Source organism: Anopheles cruzii, chromosome 2 (assembly GCF_943734635.1).
Source record: "Anopheles cruzii chromosome 2, idAnoCruzAS_RS32_06, whole genome shotgun sequence".
Taxonomy (NCBI): Eukaryota; Metazoa; Arthropoda; class Insecta; order Diptera; family Culicidae; genus Anopheles; species Anopheles cruzii.
In genome coordinates, this window is record NC_069144.1 from 56,171,368 (window position 1) to 56,196,338 (window position 24,971).

The window sequence follows — 24,971 nt, forward strand, 5'->3', positions numbered from 1 at the left end:
GGCAAAAAACGTCGACGCGACATCTAACCAGCAGAAAAGGGGGATGAAAGACTGAGAAAAAGCGCCCGAAGAGCGAGACAAAAGCGAGTAGTTAGAATGGAAACGGGGTAGGGATGGAATGCAAATACGGAGGACGGCGGTGGCCTCTGAAACACCTGTAATAACCTGAATTTTTAAAACCTGACCAACAGCAGCGCGCGGTCGGTGGAAGAAGCGGGGCACGGTCCGCGGTTTCTCTTTACGACCCATGTTAAACCCGACGCAACGCAGCATCGCGTACTTGTTTGGAGACGGTTCTACGGGTGGCGCGCGTGGACCCCTCGAAACACTCTGGAGGGGTGACATTGCGGCCGCCACACACCAACACACACCGTGCCTCAATGGGGTGCCCCTGGCGCCGCGGACTGCTTTGGCGTTCGCACCAATACAACCAGTTCTCGCGGCCACAACAACAACCCTTCAATAAGGTGCGCCACGAGATACGCGAGGCGGAGAGGCCCGTGATGCTGCCGTAGCGTGGCAATAAATAAAATATTTGTCCCAACCAAACCTACGGCGTTTGACGAGTCGAGGCTTGTTATTTGGTTGCTTGCGACATCCACTATCCGGAGCCACTTGTCAAAATATGCACCGGACCTGGAATGAGTCAGGCCCGGACGACCCGGTAGATTATGTTTCGCAATTCTTTTTACATCGTGAAACAAGAATTTACATCATAGGGTCCTCCACGCTACAACGATGGACAAAAAGAACACAAGCCACCCGCTTCCACACTCAGTTCCGGGGATCGAGGTCGCCGGATGGTGCAGCGAAAGAGATACAGAACCGGAGCGAAGTTACTACGGTTCGTGCACAGAACCGGGCCACTTCAGCTGCAGCTTGCCGCGAAGTTCATTCACCACCAATGGGGACCCCACGCCGGGTCGACGATAACACGAAATCGAAACCAACCCCTTTTCGCGGCAACCGGAAGTTGGGCGGCGGCGGCGACCAGGAAAGTGGAACGACACTTTGTCCCCTGTCGACTCTCGCCCCGGGTCGCGTTGTTGTCGTTGCCCTCCCATCGCGGTGCGTCCATCAGTCACGGACGCATTAATGCATTGATTCCGCTCCAAAAGCGCGGCCAGCGCGGAACGGAAGCCACCCGGGTGCGGGACGGTGCGAGCAACATAAAGACCTTGCTTTCCTGCCTCCGCTGTCCTGCACCTCGCAGATAATTTAGTTGTAATGAGCCGGAGGCACGCGCGCGCCCCTCGGGGTCCGCCGACCCCGGGAATCAAAGTTTTCGTACTTTTGAATAATTTCCTAGTTCCGCTTGTAGCATAGACTTGGAGCAGTTATTAGCATAACTCTATTATTTACTGTCCCCCCAGAGTTTTCCCCCACAAATCATCGGAACTCGGGTTCGGATTGTCTTTGCGAGAGTGACCCCATTTCACTCCGAACTCGAAGCAAACGGAATGCAATAAGTTTTAATTCCCGTTATCTGAACGTTCACTACGTCGTTTCGGGGGTTGTTTATCTGCCTCGATGCTATCGACACTGCTGCCGACACTCATTCTTATCACCGTGCTGGCCTGGCGGCCCAGTCGGGAAGTGGTGACAGCATCTACACTTTGGCATTTCGGGGAAGCGTGACATTGCAACATTTTTTCCGGCCACCGATTTCACCATCGTGGCCAACGGTCGCGATTCGGAGTAAGGGGGGTCCTTTCTACTCGAGGAACTATTTTTAACATTCAGGTCACGCCAGACCCATTGGAGAGCCAGATAGTTTTTGGGCGGGATCCAAAATTAGTTCTCCTGTGTGCGGATTGCCCAATAAAAGTTGCTCTTGGAATAAGCTCCGATAAAGGTCTGTTGGTGCAATGAGTCTTCGTGGATACCTCTAAGATGTATGTTTAGTGCCCTAAAAGACACTGTTTGCTGATAAGGGCCCCAGTGTCCCCAATGTACCAAGAGATTACATTTGGGACATTCGCTTAAAAGCAACCATTCCAATGCAGAATCCAAGCAAATCCGATTGTAGAACCCCGGCTGAAGGGACCGAAAGGAGGACCGGCATTCGGTCAAAACGATCTGTCCCCGAAATTTCGGAAACATATTCGGGAAGCGAGGGATCTCAACTGCACCCTGTTTGCGTATACATTGTCGGGGACCGTGTGTTTATTGTGTACATTGTTAAGTTACGTTACCTTCGTTGCAAACATACCCGTGCCAAGTAAGTCACCTTGCACCTTGCACCTTGCACCGTGCTCGTTCCATTCGCTGGGGCCCTACTTCTTGCCCCACAGCCAGCCGTTGCATCCGAAAGTGCCGGGCGGGCAGATGGTCGCTGGCCCCGGCGTTGGGCAGCCGTTGACGTTGTCGCAGTTGTTGGGTCGGCACTCGATGGTCGGATCGCAGCACGCCTGGAATGGCCAGTCGCAGATCTGGCGGTTCGCGTTGAAGTGCAGCCCAGCCGGGCAGTTCATGAGGCAGGCGCGGCCAGACTCGCACTTCAGGTAGCTGCTGCAGGTGTGGGACGGCAACAGGACGGGCTTCGCCGGGTTAAACGCGGGGCAGCGGCTATCGAGGGGACAGTTGATGGAGCAGATGATTCCATCGCATGGTTGGGATGGCGGCGGTGGTGGTGGTGGCGGTGGCGGCGGAGGCGGCAGACAACCGGTCGGTGGGCACGGGGTCGGGCAGCCGGCCCCTGGACCGCACGGGTCCGCTGGCTGGCACGGAACGGTCGGGTCACAGCATGCTCGCTGCGGCCAGTCGCAGGCTTGCTCGCGGTAGTTGTAGTGGGTCCCGGGAGGACACTGGTACTCACAGGCCCGGCCGGACATGCACTTGTAGAACGTCGGACAGGTGCGTCCGGGCAGCAGGACCGGCGTGAGGCCGTCGAACAACGGGCACCGGTTGTCCAGGACGCAGTTAATCAGACAGTCGGTGCTGCCCGAACAGGGCGGCTGCACCACGAACGCCTGGGACGCTGCCACGAGGGCGCCCAGCAAGAATAGAACTCTCATCGTCTTCAGGTTTGGCTTGCTTCGGTTGTTCCTTGGCGTCGATGAAGAGAACTGATGGCTGATCGACACTGGACCCGGCACTTTTATATCACCGATCGATCGACCGATGAAGCTCTTCCGGCATGGCCGGCTGGCCAGATATCACCCGTGACATCGCCGATAACATGCAAGATTTTCGCAAACTAGATAATAGCGACCCGCGAGGTGCTGGACCCCCCGGGGGGGGGTGCCTCCAAAAAACGACGTCTCCGCGGTGTTGAGGATGTACCAGGTGCCGATCATTATCGAACCGGCCCGGCGATTCCCAAATACCAGGAAAACAGAAAAACTCCAGTATCGCTGCTCCCGTCGGTAGCTGTCTCGCTGTTATCAATCGAAGCCGGCGGAACTTGTAGCGCCGTGTTTCTGGTGACCACCGGTAATTAGTGTGATTAGGTTGCCAGGACGACGGACGGTATAAGGCCGATGGTTTAATGCTCCGGCGATAGTTGCCGAAAGCATCCCCGGTACACTATTGTTGTGGGGCACGAAGGGCTAAGCACCCGGGCGGTAAGAATCACCATCTCCGACACCTTCCTTCGGTGACCTTCACCGATTCATGTTCGAAGGAACACACGACGATAGCGATTTTCCACGAAATCTAACCCATCCGACACGACATTATTTGGAGGTTTTGATTGACACTTTGGACGTGCCGCAGGCCCGGTTTGCACACGCCACGACGTCATGCCGGGTGTTTTGCGATAATGTTCCGGCCACAACCCTAAGGTTAGACAGCACGATTTCGCGTACCGTTTCGGGGCAGCGTTGATGGGTAATTAAGACGCGAAGTGTACGCGAAGAATTGCGTTGCTGAGAGTGCCCTAGCGCGCCCAGCCTTGCCACCGGTTGGCCTAGGGGTTTGTTTGAGTTCTAATTTTAAATTCTAGGACGAAAACCAACTGCAGCGCCTCAGCACTCTGTAGGTGGAACATTATTTCGGCTTCATTCTTCAGTTTTGGCGATGACGATGGAATGCAGAACGCTAGCGCCCAATGCCCGATGAAGTGTCCTGAAAGTGGTGTTTGTAGTTTGAAGTATTTGGGTTATCGATCCAAGGACGGGTGAATCCCGCTCGCGTCGGGATTGTCAAACACCGAGACACCGTCGAGTGGCCTGAGCCGGTAGGAATAGGACCTCTTCACAGGCTGCTTGTGGACTTGCGAGGACTGTACTCTTAAAATGATCGACAGTGCCACAGTGAGTGTGGTTCGGAGATCTGGGAGACCTTGGCACTCTGAGCTCAAGAGAAACCTCAAGGCAGCACGCTCGGGGGGCCATTGGCATCGGCCAGCATAAACGAGCATCATCCGCGCCGTAGTTGTGTTGAAGGCGAAGAAAATCACTCATCCGTATAACGCGAACACTTCGCAACAACAGAAAGCCCCTTCGGCCAGAGCTCGGCAAGCGCACGGCCACGGGCAGACGAAATGGAACGCGAAACGGAGTTGTCGTCTCGCGATTTCCACAGCAGTGCCTTTCTGGCAGAAAGCGAATTTCAGTTTCCACCTACTTTTGGCCGGAGGGGCGATACATCATGCATGAGTCTGAAGTTGTGTGCATCTGTGAAAAGCCGGCGCCGGCGTGGTTCCGGTTTCGATTCCACGGGCCCCAATCAACCGTGCATATTGTGGTGGCACTATCCCGGATGGCGTGAGGCTCCGGCTCAATGCTCGGCTTCATTTCTTTGTGATGAGTCTGCTGACTGCTCCAATTCCAATACGTTTGTAAAGGATTCTTCTCCCAGGATGGGATTCCAAAGGACCACCAAGTCCCGGGAACGCGGCCCCGACATTTCTGAACAGAACTTTGTCTCGTTTCGCGAGCTACCCTCATAACAGGTCACACCTGAGGTGACCAGACCGGGACCGAACTGCCCGGGAGATGATGGTGTACGCCTCCCCCCAGGTGAGTGTTTCAGCTTCCCGGGGGCACCGTTCCGTGTCCGTGATCGCGGAAGTTAGCGAACCACGTCGGTCGGATGTGTGCTGGTGGTGCCACGTCTCCATGAATCTTGCGTTATATCTGCCAGGGAGCACAATTCGGCTTGACGTTCGATCCAGGCCGCACAAGGTTGACAGATCCAATAGCGCAGACTTCAGGATCCAGCTTGACTTGATGACTTGAGACAAACCTGTGTTGGACGATAGCGTGCCACATCAGCCAGCCAGGCGGCCAGGGATCGCTAAATCGCTCAGCCTTCCCCCCGTGTTTGCTTTCTCTCTCATTCGCTTGGCCTCGTTTTCTCCTGCTCTCTGTTCACTTCTCGGCCCCACGAGTGTTGGGCAGATTTGCGCGAAATGTGGTTCGAAAGCTGCTTCGACGGAACAACGACACAGTTTTTCGTTGGCCGGGGCCGGGGCCATTTTTCCTGGGGGCTTGCTGGGTGAGACGTTTAGCGAGAGGCAACCCCAGCGCATATGCTTCGCCAGGGATATGATCGCGATCGCGAACGTCGTCGTCGGGTGGTGCGTTATCAGTGAGAGTTTGTCGTCGTACGGAGCGGGTGAAATGGAAACTTTTGAAGCCGGGTCGGCGGGACCCGGTATCAACGTGGCGGTCCTCTTGAGCCCTGCTCCCGCTATGCGATGGTTGCCAGTTTGTTGCCTGCTTATTTTACAAGCGATCTCACGGCACCACGAACTCCTTCGGCATTCAGCTTTGGATTGCTCGTGTTTACATTAGTTTAAGAATGATTTGGCCAGTCAACAAACATCTATTTTTAGGCATTCTGTTTGTACAGTGTGTTTGTCGTGGGTTTATTTTCGATCTTTCCTCTCGGCCATTGGACGATATCAAGAATGTTGCATTACCGGAAGTTGTACCACTAAACCTTCTATTTTTCTGTAACAAAGTAAATACAGTGATAACGTAAAATTAGACTCACTGTCTAAGGCCTAAACCGGTCAGGGGTCAGGTTCCGTCGTAGGAGGGCTTTCGTCCATAACAACTCTTCTTCGTCACTCCCGGGTTGGCTGTGGCCGATTAAGTCAACCGAAAAATACAGCAAACGGAACGGAAGTTAAAGAATGACCACACTTACGGCGAGACCCGACAGTTGAGACCCCGAAAGGGTCGGAATAAGTCAACAAACACACAGCAGGTCACAAGAGCGATGCCTAGCGATGCACGTCCCCCGTCTGTGAGGCACATTGCAGCGCAGCAGTGCCCAATGAAGCGGATCTTCGGGCCCCGAAACGGATCGAATTACGCGCGGGTGCATCGATCGTACGGATCGATCCGCGTACGGGGCTCGGGCTTCCCTCGGGGTTATGTGTGTTTCTTTTGCCTTCGTTTTTGTTATTGTTTTTGTTTGTGTGCTTCCGTTTCCTTCAAACGGGTCAATCCAATCCTCCAAAGGGACCGACTTCGACTCTTTTCTCACTTTTTCGTATTTTGTACTCTGCTTATGCTCATGCGCTTTATGTTGCGGACACACTGGACTCTGTAGGATGCTTTCGTTTATTTATTTGTTTTGTTGGCAGACTAAACCTTTTTTCAAATGCAATTGGCACGTTTTTTTGCAGACGATCGTCATTTGTTTTACTTATGTTTGGCTATAGATGAGATTTGGCTGAGAAAACTTGGCTTCTCCCGTGGACTCATGCTCCGGAACGCAGAATTTTCCACTTCCGGTAGCAATAGCAGTCGCGTTGTTGATTTACAACAGTGCGCGAGAACATTCTTGTGTCGATTGTCTTCCCAAGGCTTCTGATTCGGTTTGGGTTCGACCCTAAATTATGTGGCCGACGGCACGGAATGGCCATTGACCTCGCACAGCATAAATTCAAGATCACCTTTTCGGGCGTCCCGAACAGCAGTAATGGAAAGAAGCCGCACGACCGGGCCCAATTCTTAACCCCACCCGTCAGTCGGCCCTCCAAACCCGAGAATAGACCAAACGGGGTTTGTTTACATTAAAAACTCGGACCGAAAAACTAAAATCCCAAACTCGCCGCAGCAATAGATACTCCTCCTCCAGACAGACCTTTTCACTCGCCCGCCCGCAGTCCGTCCATCATAATTCAGCCATTCTTGCCTCATCCGAAGGCCCGAAGAAGCCGCCACTGGCAGCTGGGAACAACGCGCTCCGGTCGCCGTTTCGCTCCGTGTCACGACGCGGCGTTGGGAAATTGGTGTGTCGTTTAAAACTAAGCGAAAACGTGAATGAAACCCGCTTACCGCCAAGACGATCGCTCTCTCACGTGTTTGGCAATGTTTGGCGTGCACAGTGGGCTGTCACTTTTTTTAGCGGCCTAGGGCCCTCGAGGGGCTGCTGTGCGGTGCGGTGCGGTGTGTTATGTAGCCGTAGACCCCGCGGTGAGGCTCGGTGGGTTGTTGTCATAAGCGCCGTGGTGCCTTTTTTTGCTTCGGTGTCCCCTCCGTGGGCCGTGGGTACTTTTGGTTTCGTTAACTCAATCACCGCGTCCGTTACATAGGAAATACCGGCAGTTGAGCCACCGCACCAACCTTTCTCGGGGTCGTCTCCTGTTGTGTAACAGTTCAGCCTGGGACTTTGGTTGGCTGTTTGTGGACACCTTCGCGATAGGTCACGTGCTGCTAAAAAGCGGATTCCCACCGAAGCAAGAATCCGTGGCAAAAAAGCGTGTGCTATGAATCAAATTATCTTTGGAGTGATTTAACATAATTTTCACTTTCCTGCGTGAAAGATAAAGGGAGTTTATGCTGCAATTAATTCACGAAAGTTGTTTCGTTTTTTTGCGTTTTCTCTGAATGAGTTTTTACCTGGTGTAGATAAAATTAAAAGCCCATTGGCGCGGATGGTTAATTGAATTAGTGCACAAATTCTGTCTCTCGCTCTTTCTCTCCCTCTAATCCCCCCCACACGTTTGTGTGACATGACAAATTGAATCGCTTCGAGAACGGAGGTTCCCGGCGGCAACATGGTCAATTTGCATCGCCGGCATAATGTCTAGATTCCAATCATCTCTCCCTATGTTTGCCGCGGTCATTCGATTACCGTTTTGGCCCCCCTGGAGCACCAGAATTGCCTTTCGAAATTTGGCTCCAATCGAAGGGTAGGATCACGAACGCGGATCCCGCCCGCCGGCCGGGTGCTGAAACCATCACCTAATGGTAAGCGGCGGTCGTAAAGCCGCACGCAAAATCTCGGCAGCATTAACGTGCCTTCCCCCCTTCCCGGCTGGCTCGGCTGTGGCGTGGCGTGTAGGTGTATTTAATATGCCGCCAACATAATCCGATTTCAACGGTTGGTCCGCGTGATGGCGACGGCGGCCCCTACGCCAAATTAGTCGTGCCATCGACTGCGCTTTTGTGGGGTCGATGGGTTATGCGACTAGACCCGGCCGGTCTGCCCCGGACGGATTGGTTGCACCATTGGTAATGGCCTCGTCGTTTACGTCGTGTGTGGTGTGACTTTAATAGTCGCTCCCCGTGTCGTGAGTTTCCTATTTTTCCGGCGCTGGAAGGAGTACAATAAATCACCGGATTGCTCTAAATCGTCACCCGGGGGCTTGTGTTCCCGGTCGCGCCGTTTTTTTTTGGGCTTTGACATAATGTTTAGTGACAGCATTTAGGGGAACACTTTTGAACTTTGGCTCTCTCTCTCTGGCTTTGTTTGAATGGTTAATTGCGATGTGTTTTTTTTTAAGAAGTGAGGTCTCGCTGCACGTAATTCCCAGCTCCCCGGAAGGATTATTGATGGTCTGTCAAAAAGAGGGGAATGTCTCTGGAGAATTGTCCTTCCAGTTGCGGCCGATGTCGCAGCTGCAGACGATAATGATGAATGGGACCGTTCGTATGCGTCGAGCGTAAATTGGAAATTGATTAGCGATCGTCCAGTCTGTCTCTGGAGGCCCTGCGACTGGACTGGACTGAAACTGGACCTCACCAATTCATAGTTCCCAACTTGCTACGGGACTGCTTTCTTTTTCCCCGATTTGGTGTCGCTGTGAAAATGGTTTAACATAAGTTCACAAGACGACCACTAGGAAGTGGGCACCTTTTTTTTGGGCTTATTCCATCGCTAGTATTTTGAGTTAAATCAGTGTTGTGTGTGTGATGTTGTGTCCTATTGTGCGTCGTCGTCGTGGGATTTTCGACACGTTTGATACCTTGCATTCGTAATCGCCACCACCGGCAACCGGCACCGTGGATTGTGTTATCATTTACGTTGCTGTCCCTTCAACAATCGCCCAACAACCGTCATCATCATCGTCGTCGCCGTGATCATGATCGGGTGTTACACTAATGTTTATTTATACTACTGTTGCCCGCCGTTTGGCGGCCGACGTGAGAAATTGCGCGCGCACGCTCTCACCGGCCACGACGCGTAAATTTGGAATCGGATCCCATTTTCCCCGGTGGACACTTTTCCCCCGGCCAGCGGAGCGAAAGCGCACGGGACATTCGGGGGAGTGAAATTAAATTCGTGCATCGAATGGCGGCGCCAGGGGACACCCCCTCGCACGTGCGGGTGCGCGACAACAATGTGATCATTTACAATTATTGTTCCGCGTGCGCGAAAGTAGAGCTACGACGCTGACCGCTGGCCGCCGGAAGGCGTGCGTGAATTGGGAAATTTTCGGTCTTTATGATGAATCTAGCTCTCTTTCAATTGGGTGTCGCCAAGCCGCCGGGCGAAAGTCGGTGGCGGGTTGGAACACGCACCCAGAAATGACATTCCTTGGCGTCGTCGGTGGTCACCGGTCACTGTTGAGCATAACGGCCCATTGTTCCGGACTGTCCGAGTGTGGATCGAAAATATTCGCTCGCTGGCGCACTGTAGGGCGTGGTGTCCAACTCTCTTAGTCACTTCTTTGCTATCCCTGGCCGCACTTCGCTCTGGTGCTGATAAAATATCGTCTACCATAATTAAATTGGAAGCAAATGGGAAAACGCGGTCCCAGGCGAATCGTTTCCGGCGCGCCCGACGGGCGACGGATGCACCGATGCAGCACCGCCATAATGCTTCCTGCGCAAGGCGGCGGCCTGCCTTTGGGACGACTGCACTGTGTCGCGCCCGATAACAACCGCACCCTAGGGGCCGGCCCGCGTATCAGGCTTTCAGTCTCGCCCGACTTTCTCGGTGGGCTCGATGCAATTAGTGCACTCGGAAGTCGCCCTAATAAGGCGCCGTCGGTCCATGGCAATCCTTTTAATAACGATTTTTTCGCTGCATATTTTGTGGCAGATTCTGTCGAGAATGATCGATTTTGAGTTGTGTGTTCCGAAAACCGCTCCAATCGCGGACTCTCTGCTCTGTGATCTCGCTAGAGGAATTACAATTAGAAAACACTTCCGCCAACGGCCATCTGCCAAGAAAGAGTGCGCCCCGAATTCCCGTTCCCGGTTTCCAAGAGGCGGTTCTTCCCCAGGGGTGGAATGAAAATTCTTTCCACCGGAGCAGGAAAACCCGTGCAGTGGACCGCTCACGTGTTTGTGTTGGTGCCTTCGTTAGTTTGTTTGCGTTTAGCCCCGGGGTTCTGGCGTGTGTTGTGCGTCTCGTGCCGAGGAAAATCGTTGCCGCTTCGGTCCGTTACTCCGTCCGTCCGTTCGGGTGGTTCTTGGGAATTCGCTGCCTTTCCCGATGGGGGCCCTCAGCTGTCTTCAGCGTAGAGATGGCGGACGATCGGTGTTCTTCTTGGGTTGCGTTTGTTTTGGTTTTCCGGGGCCATTTCCCGGCAAAGTCCACTAGCGTAGATTGGTGGTGTAGCCCGAAGGGCACAGGATAAATAAATCATGGCCGAGGTTGATGCCAAAGCGGCCAGAGCGTAACTACGGATCCGGGGATCGTGAATTAATTTGACGCAAGTGCGCACGCAAACCTTCCCGAGATAGTTGGCCCCTCGAAGGCGGTCAAAATATTGATACTTCACATTAGCAGCTATAGAGGATTACGATCGCAGTTTTTGTGACACGCACACAACGCTACAGTTGTGTGTGTGTCTGGTGGATACGGTATTCTTCCCTTGGCTGCTGCTTACCTTCAACGGGTGGAGTTTCTAATTAGCACATCATCGATTTTGGGGTGAAAATTATTAACCCCCTTCGGCGTGTCATAATTTTCACCTGCTGCTTGCCTAGCCTGGCCACCGACCTCCACCGGAGATCAGCCACAACCCACCGCACAAAAAATGGGTCAATAAATAGTGCGAGCTCGCCTCCTCCGCGGATCATCGATCACGCTAACACAGGAAGGAGCCGTTGTGTGTGGCCCGCCGTCGCAACGGGAATCGGGCGCGGATTGTGGCAAAAAGCACAACGTGGAGAATGTTGCTTCACTTAAATATGTTGCGGGCCACCGTGGGCCCCAAATCTGTAATGGTGGGCGGTGAATTTGTAAGGTAAGTTAACCTCCCGGCCAGCAGATCCCGACGACGACGGAACGGGGTCTGTATCTTTATGCGCGCCTCGACTTTAATTGCGGAGCTCACCATTAAAGAGCCTTAACCGTGTGGTCGGTGGGGCTACCTCATCTCGCCCGGGTTCCGCGACTCCACAGACCTCCGAATCCAACCGGTTTGCATGCGATCGTGTGGCGTTGAGGTGTAACTCGCGTGCGCCCGCCCCATGCCAGCGTTTTCAAAACATAACTACCCATCTTCGTGGCCTAACGGGGTTTGCGCCCGAGACGTGGCGTGTATCTTCACCCCCGGGAACCCGTCGGGGAAGAGCGTGGAAATGTGGAAAAATGTGTGAGCTGTGCGGAGGTTTCCATTCTCGCTAGGCGCTACCATGTCTCGAGCCACGGGCGATGGACCGTGTCAATTATTCTTGGTTTTAGCCACCGTTCTGGTGGTGTCCGGACGAAGTTACGCGAGCCCTGGATGAGTCGTCGTGGAACGTAAGAAGCTGAGTCTTTCTATGTTTCGACTTCAGTGCGAATAAGAGATCGCTGGCCGAAGCCCCGTGTCTGGGAGATCCACCGGCTCTGGAATGTTGTGTACGGCAACAAGAAAGTGTTACTTACCTTCTTCAATCTCTCCGAGGCGGCCCACCCGGGGGTCTCATCTCCGGTGAAATCTTCAATGAACCGAGCGCCGGGGTCTCGCGTGTGCCGTACCGTAGCTGGGTTTTAGTTTTGCTTCTTCCACCAACGGGTAATTAGCGCGGTCCGAGCGAAACATTTAAATCGCTCGCCGCCGCCGAGATGTGTCTTTTTCGTTGTCCAAATTGTTGGCGGCGGCCACCACCAACTTCTTCCGACCTGGGACTACTGCGGAGGGATGCCCTAGTTTCTCTCACATTCCTTCAGACCCAACGCCGCCGCCGCCGCCGCCGCGAACGGTACAGATCGTGTGAATGCACCGGTTTCGGCTCCGAGATAAGATCGTGCTCCCGAATCGGACAAATCGGTTTTTAATTTCATCCCTGCGATCGGATCGGATGAGGGTTTCGAGCCGACAGCCTCAGATATTTGTGCGGCTGAGGCTCCTGTCTTCACGTCGATCGTGCCAGCTTTTTTGGCGGGGCGTGAATCCGATTAACGAAAACGCGGCAAAAAAAGTAAAACACATAACTGTAGCGCTAACGGTGCGTGTGTGCCCAGGCCGCCGCGGTTTATGCTGCCGGGATACCAGCATCAGCCAGTCAGTCAGTCAGCCATCGAGCGGTGGCACAGACTATTCCATTCCAAGCACCAGCAGAACCCCTTACGAACGACAATTAATGCATTCGCGCACGCTGGTCTCATTCGCGTTGATGGGCCACAACGCGAGAGCTCGTTAAAACTCGTCAGTGGCTTCATTGTTTCCGCGCAGCATCAACCTCTCCTGCCTCGTATGTAAAACGGGGTCCGATCGGTGGGACGTGCGGGGCGCGATTTGAGGGTAATCACCGCGAGCCGTATGCTAATGTTCGCCCCAGCACACAGTTTAAATTCCATCCATTCTCGTTTGCTTGGGGCTGAAACTTTCTCTAGCCGTGGCCATCTTCACGATTCGATAGAACCCGGTCGGTCCGAAACACACTATAGGTCATCCTTCTCCTGAGTTCTCGGTCCAGACGAGTGCGTTTACTACTAACATATGAACTAAAGCTGGCGTGGCGTGGATGTGTGCCTCGGTTTAATTCATTTGATTGCACTAATTAACACGATTATCTTTCATGTGACCACGCACGCAACCCAGCTCGTGCCTGGCGTAGTTCCACCGCGTGTGGAGGCCGTCGTTGTTGTCTTGGTCGTTTAGCTCCTCAAAAAAATAAGAGTGTCCCCGACATGTGTCGGCGAAATCAAAGTTCCACTGGACACTGGACAATGGACTCCATTTGCATAATCAACATATTAGGGTCGCGCGCGCGACTGTGTGTTACTTCTTGAAGGGCACTCGGGGAAGATTGTGGTTTCAGGTCCAAAAACACCCTCCACATAAGCTCAATCTCTTTGGTCTGTTTTTTGTCCTCAAATCAACACTCGAAGCTAATCAGGGCTGTATGTGGATCGGGTTCTGATCCCGGACCTCTGCTTAGCTTAATTGGATCAATTATCACCCGTCCGGTTTTGTGCTCGGGGTCAGATTCTTCTCCGAAAAACATGCGTCTGATCAATCGGCCGTGTCCCAAAGTTTGGTCTCCCTTAAACGCCGCTAGAGGTATCCGCTTCAGATACTTTCCCGGGTAGGACAGGATGCGGAGATGTTCAAGATAAGAAGCCTATTATAACCAACCACACGAGACAGTGTCATCAGCTCGGTGATCTTGTCTGCCTGTGAGATCGTTCAGTTCCCTCACACGTTCTAGCAAGTCTGTCTCCCGCAGCTCGTTCCCCAACTGTGTCCGGGTTCCCTCGGTAGTGGCCAACAACACCCAGCCAACAATGATGATTAATATCACCGTTACATGGCGGTTGTTTTAATTAGTACCACTCGTCGCCGATGCGCCTCTCATGCGTCGCATAGTAATGGCCTCTACTAAAGTCTCTTCTCGCGAGGCGCGTACTTCGGTGATTGAGGAGTGGCACGCGTTGCCGGAGCTCAAGAACTCGAGCAGAGTGGGCCCCGCTCCACGTGAACCTCGTGAGGCACGTACCTATATGCGCATGCTAATTATTTCCGCATGTCCGCTGCTGGCGGCTGAAGAGTGTTGATCGTTTCTCGATTCGCCGATGGGAATCCCTTTTGTTCTGGCGCAATCAACACGATTTTTCACAGCCACAACATTTCTCTTGGTTCGCTCTCTCCCCGCATCAATGTGGCCCCATCTGTTGGCGCGAGGTCGGTACAACCGTTAGAACACAATTTCTGGCGGGTTCTGTTTTTGTTTCGGAGCCTTCCATCCCACATCTGCGTCCTGGACGTAATCCCTTCGCCAGGTGAGAGTGGGTCGAGACGGGCGGCACCAGGGTAATGGCTTCCCATCCAAACGGTACGGTACGGTACGTACGGTATTTTCGGGCTTCGATCGACAGGGAGGGCCCCCTTCTCAGGGTTGTGGTGAGAATAAAACGCGTGGCGTAGCGCCACGCACGCAACGACGGCTTTTGTTCTTTCGCGTTCGCGTCAAAAATAGTATCTCACGGGCCTCCCTTTCAACACACACCCGGCTGGCGGTGGCCACGTGCGCACGTGACAGAGAAGAGATGGATCACCGTTTCAAGAGAACTGAAAAACATGCCAGACGGCGGCCAAGACACGCGAGAAGACGCTCTCGATCATTTGTCAGTGAAAGTGGTTCCATCGGCGGCGGGCGGCGGGCGGGCGGCCAGCATTCATCGAGGCCATGGCAATATTTGACGTGTCTGGGGGACAGAAGTTACTCTGCGGCCTGTTGAAGTCATAGACTGTCACGGATGAGGTATCATTACTTGGCGGTGTCAGCGGTACTTCAAACCGGTTACTGACGCCAACGCCGTGATGGATTATCTTTCGGGGACGTTAGCTAGGATTGGAGTATAATCCCCTGGTATCAATGGCTCCAGTAGTTAGTATGTGGCCAATAATAGATCACGAAATCTGAGAGCACGAAAAAAACTGAACCCCACGAGGTGAGCTCCGTGAAATGTGGTTTAGTTTAGGTTGGGGGCTCGAATTGGTGATTTAAGGATTACTGACGACTACCGTCAACTAAGTTGTGGACAAGACAAGTCTGCAAAATGTGGGCCCCAGAGACCCCCCAAAGGGTCTGGTGTGCTGGGACGGTGCACTTCAGCCGCGTGTAACTAACCGAGTTTGGCAAAAACCGCTTCGACCTAGATTTCTCGCCAGTTCGCCTTCGTTGGCAGCGAAGCAGCATCACTCATAACGTCGGGCCTTGTCAGCTCACGGGGCCATTTCGTCGCTACAGAACTGACGAAGGACGATATGGGTTCACTGAAAGAATTATGGTTTATTAAAATGCTGTCGACAAAGCCTTTTTGCGGCACTACATGGACCAAGACATCGCAACTAATTTCTGTATTCTTCTCTGTCTTTCCAGGTAAGTTGAACCGGGCCAACGGTGCAATGTGTGCCATTTGTATCATCATCACCATCGCCGAGCGCTGGCATACCTTGGCATCTTAGCGGGGTCCTTTGCCGTTGTCAGAGTGTCGACGACGGAACGGTGACAGCCCATGCCGTCCACAAAACAGCCCCATCATCCGATGACCCTCGGATCGGTTGCTTTAAGCAGTGGCCAAACAAGGAGTTGCCTGGCCTGTTAGTTAATATCCCTCTCGGTCTCAGAATGGCCCAGACTCCGTATTCATTCAGTGATCCAAGATGCAGATTATGAGTCGCTGAGAGCGTGCCCGATGGCCGACGAAAGAGTTTCCGATGATAACGGACACTTCTCCTCGCCGGACACACGGATGGTTGATACTTTACGTGCCGGATCCCTCAGCAGCCCAATGCACAAACCCGTTTCGCTTGAGTTCCGTTAGCGTTCGTCCAGTGGTGTCCGGTTCTAAGAATTTAGCACAAACTCTTGAATGTACTGCTGCAACTTTCAGCCGCACAGGGCAGGCCCCGGTACTGCCGCACGACTCGACTCGGTCTCGGAGTGGCAACATTCATTAGTGACAAATCGCATTGCGATAACCAGTTCTGGGCGCGCTTAACTTCTTCTGCATCCGAGAGCCCGGCGGCGTTTCCCGCTGGCGCGCTGGTGAAGGGGATAGAGATTAATATTGGCCAGCCATATGCCCCTTCAGGTGGCTTTTGATGGTGGCTCGAACAATGTACCACAAACTAACTTCGTAGTTACGTACTTGCAACCGACCAGCAATGCCCTTGAATGTCTGTATCAACGGTATTCATTCTACGCTAACCGAGCGATAGAAGGTCTTCGATTCTTAATCCAATGAAAAATGGCCACCATTCTCGAGGAAACGGACGGCCGCCAGTGCCTGGCCGTAAGATGTCAAACGTATCTTGACGTACGCGCAGCCATTTCTCTCCGTCCACTGGCGACGAGCTGACCTTCGACAGTGAACTCGCCGGGCTCGCCGGTTAGTCACTTCCGCCTTTCGCAGAATCACATCTGACGCGCCACCATCTCGGCCAAGAAGCTGATGTGTCTGAGGCGTAATAACGGAAAAAGAAATCTACATAAAAGTGCTCTCGCCTCTCTCCGCACCATATCGCACCCACCCGATCGTGCCCCGGGGAATGATTGGAGAAATGTGAATTAAATTGATTGTATGATTGCGAAATCAGTGTTTTATATGGGCGATGGTTGTCTGGCGCGAGGGTGGTGTTGGAGGAGACGGAAGGCCAAAAACGTGCGGCTACTCACGGACCACGCCGCGTCCATCTTCCGGTCCGGGTGCGTCACTCACTCAGCAGTGAAAACAAACGGAACGATGAACTAATGTTGCATCTTTCTTTCCTTCTTCAGCCTATAAGACACGGCCCAAGGGGAGTATAGTGCTCACGACACAATAGGAGGGCATGTAGTGAAGATGAATTGGCCCCCACGTCGATTGGTACCAACGACCGACGGTGGCGGCAGCGGTAGTGTAATGTGAACGGAATAATGAAGCGAACCTCGCCAGTGCGCCAGTTATTGCAACACATGACGGCGCATCCCACTGCGGCACTGGAGGTTGCATAATGGCTGCAGCAAACCTGGGCCCCCCGCGTTTAGATGATGGGCCCGATTTCTCACCACCAGCAGCGTGGAAGTTGCTCTTCTTCCGGTGCCGCAAGACCAGGCAAACCTCTGCCTGTGTCTTATGGACTTATTCTTGGCCAGTCGGTTTCCCTGGCCACAATGGAGGTGTCCGATTTAGCCATCTCCTTACCGGCGATCGGGGCGATTATCGGGCGAAGGTGACGAAACCGCACCGGAAGCGATACTTAGGTCTTGGAGAGGGTAATTAAAACGGAGCATGAACTGCGTGCGCGCGTTCCCAAAACGCGGATCGGTTCCAGTGGGCGTCATGTTGTTGATTCGTTGCTCTCTCCCATCGGCTACCTGTTGCGATCGCACGTATTTTTGCGGATTAACATGCTCAACGTGATGCCTTGGCTATGGCTCTTACATAAGGACGTGCCCTGTATTTTGCGGTTCCCGCTCTCCCATTGTTGTCTCCGGGTGTCACCGATCAATGTTGTGACCATTTTCGCTTTCAATTACGCACTTTCGATGATGGTGAATAATATGCCAGATTGTTATTTACGCGGTCCATGGACATATCGCTTTTGCCAAGGTACGTTCAATATCGTTTTGCTCAAAGTACGCAAACCACACAGCAAAAAAGCCGACCACATCCGTACACCTCTGGCTCACCTCATTTGCGGTGGCCTTTCGCAGCTGTCACGGTGGTGACACGTCGAAGCATTAGCAGTAACCCTCCTGGGGGGGTCTACTTCATTTGTGCATTACCCTTCGGCCTAACGACGATAACGCTAATGTGGAATCCTTGCATAAAGAACTGCGTGCTTAACCGCACCCCGGGTGTCTGGTGGGTGGGTGCAGCGCTCGTCGCTGGCCATTGAAAGTAAAACGAGCCCCGTGGATCGGTGGAATGCAAAGTGAGCGACAAAGGGGCGACCACAGGGCGTATGGGTTGTTTTGCGGTGCGTAATGCATATGTTGTACCCAACAACCTCACGTGGTCAGAGGCGCCAGACTGCATACGAAATCCCGGTCCTCGCTGATGTAAGAATGTCTGCGCGCTCGAGAGTGAGAGAGTGAGAAAATGGCGCAAACTGTCAATCTCGCTTCGTCCTCGTGACGTGTCATTGGTTTATTGACGATTCATCGGAGGGAAGTCAAACTCGAGTGCTCGAGTGTATGTCTTGCCCTACTAAATGGTAGCCGTTCGTAAGCCGGAATGTTTTATTCAACGGACGGCAGAATCGTGTAATGTTATGTAGGCGATGGCCAAGCCCAACGAAAGTCCTTCGGAGCGATACCCCGAGCGGTGTGTGCTTTTTTACATTTTAGTTTTTTTAAAGATCTATTGCGCAACTCTCCCGAGTTGCTCTCGGAGCAGAGAGCCGAAACACCATAGTAATGTTGTTAGCTTGACGTTTGTCCTTCAGAAAATGATTTATTCACCATCCCGCATCTAATTTTGTTTGTTTTTCGTAAACAAATAAATACAATCAGAACACAAATGTAAATTACGCGACCCCCGCTCTGAGCCATTCCAATTTGAAGCAAATAAATTTTTAAATCGCAAAAATCCTACGCCACAATGCAAAAAAAATGGAAAACGGACTCAGTTCATTGCACTCGGCACAACTCCGCCAACCGCTCCAGCAATAACCGCCTTTTTTGGAAAATGGAAAATGAAAGTGCAGTACAAACACTAGAAACGTTCTTCCCACGAAACGGAGAAAAGGCCCCCACGAAATGTGCCATTGATTGACAATTAGTTGGCATATTTTCCTTCGGCCACCCCCCGCGAGGGGTTTTGTCGCTCCCAAGCGCGGAGCGAAACAATATGCATTCTTTGCCTGGCTGCCTGCCTGTGCCAGGCTAATGATGAGTTTTACGATGGCATTTTTTCATTCAATATTTTCGGTTTCAGTCTTCTTCGGTGCCACCGCAGAGTGGAGCCTTTGTTTTATTTGCGGCTTTGATTTTTCCCAACGGTGGTCGGAAAAACGACCACCGCCTTTGAGGAGGAACCGCCATCGACCGACCAACCGACCGAGCGACCGACAGCTCATTAGCTGCGTCGTCGTCGACAGGAGCAATTAGTGGCGTTGATGAGATTAGCGGCGACTCTTTTTCAAGATCGCCGCGCAATGCAACCAACCGTGCGGGCGGTTTAGGTTTTCCGTGGGAGGCTCGTTAGTTTTACCATTTGACGCCGCCTGTCGAAGCTATCTTTCATCGAAAGCTCCCTCCGGGCCACTTCCGGAGAAAAGCTTTCTTTGTTTTCCCCTCTATCGGAATGGGGCGATCTTGTGGCTCTGCTGGAACGTTGGGCAAAGAATTGTGGTAATTTCTCCTCAAAGTGAAGAGAATGCGAGACTTTGTAATACTCTTTGTAGTACGTGCAAAGATAGCATCAAGGCCGGGCCGCACTTTATTTGTTGTGTTAACGCTTTCTATTGCTTTTAAAGTGTTCTTTGTTAAACCATTACCTTCGCAATAATGTTGCCGCCGTTTGTTTGGCGCTTTAAATGCGAGTTTCTTGCTCCGTTCCGCCGGAGCACATTCCACGCGGCTCAACTTTCCCGCGCATTTCCCTGCGATAATGGGTGGAAAATTGTGGGGAATGCATTTCTTCGTGCGTTTTAAGCCCACCGGCCGTCCGTTTGTGTGTTTCGATTTGGCATTTGTGCTCCGCTTTAATGGGCATCATTAGCCGGCGCGTGTGATGGCCGGAAAAATGGCTCCAAAGGCTGGAGGTTGTTGTGTGGCGGAAGTGAACTCGTCGTAAATCATCGGTAACGGGGCCCGCGCGTAAAGTGTGTTGCATCGAATGTTGAGTAATGATTAAATTTCAATCTCACCGCCACGATCTCTCGTCGTGTGTGTGTGATCTATTGATCTATCGATCTTCACTTGTTACAAAACCAATCAGAGAAACCAACCCCCCGAGATATGCCCCGCGGTACTACACTACATGACATCGACACATTCCTTGGCCGGACGCCATGCGCCACTCGCCCAAGACCACTTTCTTCGTTCGCGCGCTCGCTCGCGACCTTCAAACTGTCAATCACCGGCGGAAGTGTACCCTGGCTCGTGCGCGGTCGTTGTTGACGTTGGGTTCTTCTTATTTTCCCGTTTTCCAATCTCACGCTCTTTCGAGGCGTTGCAAAATGCGCTGAAACAACGGCGCTGTTGCAACTGCTGCTGCTACTGGCGCATTGTGTAAATGGACCTCTTGAGAGGCCGACCACCAGTAGCAGCAGTAGCGTTTGTGGTGGAATTGTGCAATGTCTTAAAAGTAGTGATTTCGTTGACTATCTTAGTGCCAAAGTTAATTTTCCGATGATCGTCTCGTGTAGCGATGTGTCACAGAAGGTCTGGACGGTGTGGGCCCAAATTCGTTAATCATAAACCACGGTGGCCACGATTCCGGCCCAGCCCAGCTCTCTCTCTCCCACGGGCAACATAGTGGTGGAAACGAGCGTTTCACGAGACGCTAAAGGCGCGCTTCTTCAATTTCCTGCCGCAGAGACCCAAAGCCTGGGATTGGACTCCGCTCGCAGTCACCCAGGTTCCCAGGGTTTGCAGCTGGCTTTTCTGGCGGAGTTGACGTTTGGCAGTCGGACAGGGTGGCCCGTCGTGTGGTGGTAGGTCATTGAACAAGCTGGCCCGTGGCAGAGTGTGTAGAGTCTCCTTTTTGGCTTAATCAATCTAACGAGGCGAAGAAGCTCGGACCGTACACCTCTCCCAACGGTGGGCAAGTATCTTCGCGCACGTTACGGCCACGGCTGGCCGGCCGGCTGTCTGGAGGCGTACAGTTGGCAGCTTCATTCGATTAAGCCTCATTTACCGTTTCCGTCATCTGTCTGCGAAAACCAGATTCCTTCTAGCGAACTGCAACACGCCAGTCTGCGAAAGGTGCATGCATCTTAAGGCTGGAGGGTCTGTTTGTGGATGGCAACCACCACTCCACGGACACAGACGGCCACCGTTTAATGACTTCTAAATTGAAGATGCTCGTTCCTCCTCGGTTCTTGCTTGCTCGGCCAACATCTTGACGTGCGTGGAACCGCGGAATTGTCAGGTGACGTGAAGGGTACATTAAAAGACCCAATAGATCCTTCACAGCTTGGTCTCTTACCCTCTTTAGCGGTCTCTTACCCTCTTACAACTTGCGAACCAGAGTATGGGGCAACAAATCTCCGATAATCAGCTCCATTGTTTCGGTTGCTCCAAAAAGGTCAGATGCTGTGGCGGTGTTCGGTGCCGGTTCTACAGGGTGGTCAAAAACGCGTGCACATTTTGATTTGGTTATAAAACAAAAACGGCTGAATATTTTTCGATACTTAAACATTTATTTGAAAGGTTGATCATCAAATTTATGTGTCAAAAACAATTTCGCTCAAATGTCCACCACGACTGGCTTCGCAGTACCCTATTCGGTCGACCCAATTTTTGAGCACTTTTTCGACTGTCGTTGGTCCTATCGCGGCAATGGCAATTTCAATTTCGCTCTTAAGGTCGTCAATAGTTGTTGGTTTGTTTGCATAACATTTATCTTTCACCGCTCCCCAAAGATAATAGTCCAAATGCGTCAAATCGCAGCTTCTTGGAGGCCAATTCACATCACCATTTCCGCTGAATGTTCGACTTTCGAAGATGCGGCGCAAACAATCGATCGTGGCTGACGTTGTGGGGCACGTAGCGCCATCCTGTTGAAGCCAAATGTCGGCTAAGTTCTCAGCATCAATTTCGCCAAAGAAACAATTAACCAACATTTCTCGGTGGCATTCGCCATCGACGGTTACGACGGCTCTTTCTTCATTCTTTCATACGGAGGCCGATGATGCCAGAAGAACAAAATCTGCACCGAACAGTCACTCGTTGGGGGTGCATTGGCTTCTCTTGCATGACGTGTGGGTTTTCCGAACCCCAAAAACGATAATTCTGCTTGTTAACATAACCACCGAGGTGGGAATAAGCTTAAATGAAATGTGCTTTTCAAATATCGCACAGTTTGAGATTAGACCTACCACTTTGGAAGTAAGTTTTTAATATTTCTCAGCATTCTTCAAGCGTAAAGCGACCCATTTCGTAAATTTGGAAGTGTCTACTAAATGTTTACATTTTCCAGAATCAAGTTTGACGTTTTAAACGTCAAATAATGAGTAGTTCAAAATGTGCACGCGTTTTTGACCACCCTGTATGTTGTTGCCCATATGCTTACAATAAGCCCAATCTATCTTCAATCTTCGAATCAGGTGCGTGAAGGCCCTTCCTAACTCGATCACGAAGCCACGATCACGAGCTCGGTTAGCGGCGGTGTTACCGGTTCAAACGGTTCTTCGCAAGTCAGTGGCCTCGTGCGCTTTTTTGGGTGGCTGAATAATCGAACTTCGCGCTTGTTCAACAACATTTCCAACGCCACATTGTTTTAAGTGATCGTGGGCAGAAAGAGCGTTCCATAATCGCGACCATTAATATTTGGGTTTTGGGCGGTTTTCGGAATGACCCGATCCGCTCCGGTCTGGCGTGGTGCGTCGTGTGTAACCGGCAGCGATTCCGAGAGGTTATTGGCTGCGCGGGAACCGGCGATTGCGTTAAACGCTTCAGCGCAGTCCGTTTGTTTACTGTTAACCTACGGCGAAGGCCACCGGGTCCTCAGTTATCTGAGGTTCTTGTCTTCTGCGAGTCAAACCCTTGCGAATCGATTCCTTATCACAGCAGCCGACCACTCCGTCGTATTGCATTCCGGAAGACGATGACGCTACGTCAGCGATAAGAAGGCAGACGCGCGCTGCCTGTGAGTAATCGCGCGTCGTCTCGAACCGGACGGTTCCGTTGCAAAATGGCCGATGAGTCACCAGGCCAGCCGCCTGTTCGCGTCGAAACTCACAATGTTTCGCCGTTAAGGTGTTTATGGTACCTCTCAACGCCGTCGGTGATGTAACCTGCGGCAAAAGAGGAAGTCCTTGCCACCGTCCCAGCGATGAGTCATCGCGAAGCAGGCTCTACCCGGCTTCTCGCATTCAATCAACGCACATTACCGCGCTCATCTTGTTCATCTCGTGTGGCGTTGCGATACAATTTTGCACCCACCACTTCCGGGTTCGCTTGGCTGACGTTGCTGAGTGCGCATGTACCGGACGGCACCAACACCACTGTAAGCCGCCGCCGATGCCAAGGATGGCAATCGTGTGTGTAGCGTAGCCAACCAGCCATCGATGACTCACCGGCCACGACACGGCTCGGGAGTCTCTCGATTGTCACGAGAAACGGTAGCGAACGGAAATCACCCCCGGGGCCTTGGGTTCCGCTTTCGGTAGTAGGGCTTCCGAACGGGACGAGGGGCATTTTCGTCCTTTTTCGATGAACTTTCGATTACCATCGGCATCGGCACATTCCCTTCGGCATAGAAACACTGTGCGATGTGGGAAAAATGGGAAAAATATTGGAAAATGAACGTTATTTGCCACCCTACCTCTCTCTCTCTCGCACCGGCAGGGGTCGTTTTAGACAGTGCGGCACCCTATCCTTGAACTTCTGCACCGTGTTTAGGGGCCAGTTCAAACGAGGGCACACGCATTCCCTCTGTTCGCTCTCAGCGTACGCCCCAGGAAATGGAAGATTTGCTCGAATGGAAACATAAATGTTTTATGAAGAGAGTGCAGACGACGGACTCCGTTGGTCGGGAGGATTGCTCGAAGGAACGATTTGCAGCTGGGATTAAATATGGCTGCGAACGGGAAAAAGGATCAGCTTCGCAAGGTTTCGTTTTAAATCGCTTCAAATACTATCCTTCCTACCTGCCGGCTAGGTAAACTGGTTTGGGGAACTCCGAGTTCCTTCAGGCGCGCCAATCGGTTGTAGTTTCTCGCCGAGCATTAGCCCAATTAATCTAACACATAATTAGGCTGGGTAAGTGCGACTGCACCGCGGGACCGAGGAATGTAATTCGCCTCGTTTTATGCGGCCATTGACAAATGCACTCCGCTGCTTCGCGAACGGGAAACCCTCAGGAATGCTATAATGAGACCATTATTTGCACTCCATCAATGTTTGTTGCCGGTCAGCGTTAGATCCGCCGGTGCTTAATTGGGTGTAGGCCACACGTTTTATGACACATCCTCCGCACCGAGGACTCCTTCACATTGATGGGAGTTTTAGTGAGCTACCCGGACTCTGCTGCGGAGGGTCAACAATCCCCAGCTCCCGATTCCTACAGATCTCCAGATGACGTCTACAGCCATGTGGAATTGGGACACAAGGGACTCCCGGGAACGAGTAGGTGGTCCTATGACACAGCACCCCACCAGGATCCGGTGAAGGGGAAGTTGTTTGCTTGTCCGGGCACCCGTGTTTGAACTCCAGTTTTTGCGGGGGTCACTAATACGCCGCAGTGCCGGAAGGCACCTTGTGTCCCGTCGGGACGTCCATAATTAAATTCACCCTCCCGAAAACGTTGCTTTCCTTCTGTTTATTGGACACGGAAATGGAATCGGTTGGCATTCGATTGCACCCTACGCCCCACCGGCCTCGCGGCTGGTTGGCTCATGAATGATGTACTGGCCGCGCTGGGTATACTAGGGTGTCGTACGGGCCAGCATAGGAAGAAGGCGAAACCTTATTGCCCGGTGCTTTCCGACCGCATTACATAACTTCGATCGGTTGCTTGTTGGTCCCTAAAATTATGTGTGTTATGGGACCAGAATACGGATTACTGTCAGAATCGGGAGAAGTATCTGGGACGTTCCCCAAGTCTTACGCAACCCCTCTGACACAGGATTTTTGTGTCTAAAGTGAGTTTCTCAACCGTTTCGGAGCAGATCTTTTTGAAAACACTTCTTCTGAAGTAACACCATTCATGGCGGCTTCAAGTCTTACCCAATCACGCCGTCG

The 24,971-nt window shown here is 52.4% G+C and overlaps 1 protein-coding gene across 7 annotated transcripts in view; it reads left to right on the forward strand.

Annotated features, from left to right (window-relative positions):
• The window catches only part of LOC128267759 (formin-binding protein 1-like), a 49,389-nt gene that overhangs the window by 2,208 nt on the left and 22,210 nt on the right, over positions 1-24,971 (forward strand). The window lies entirely within an intron of this gene.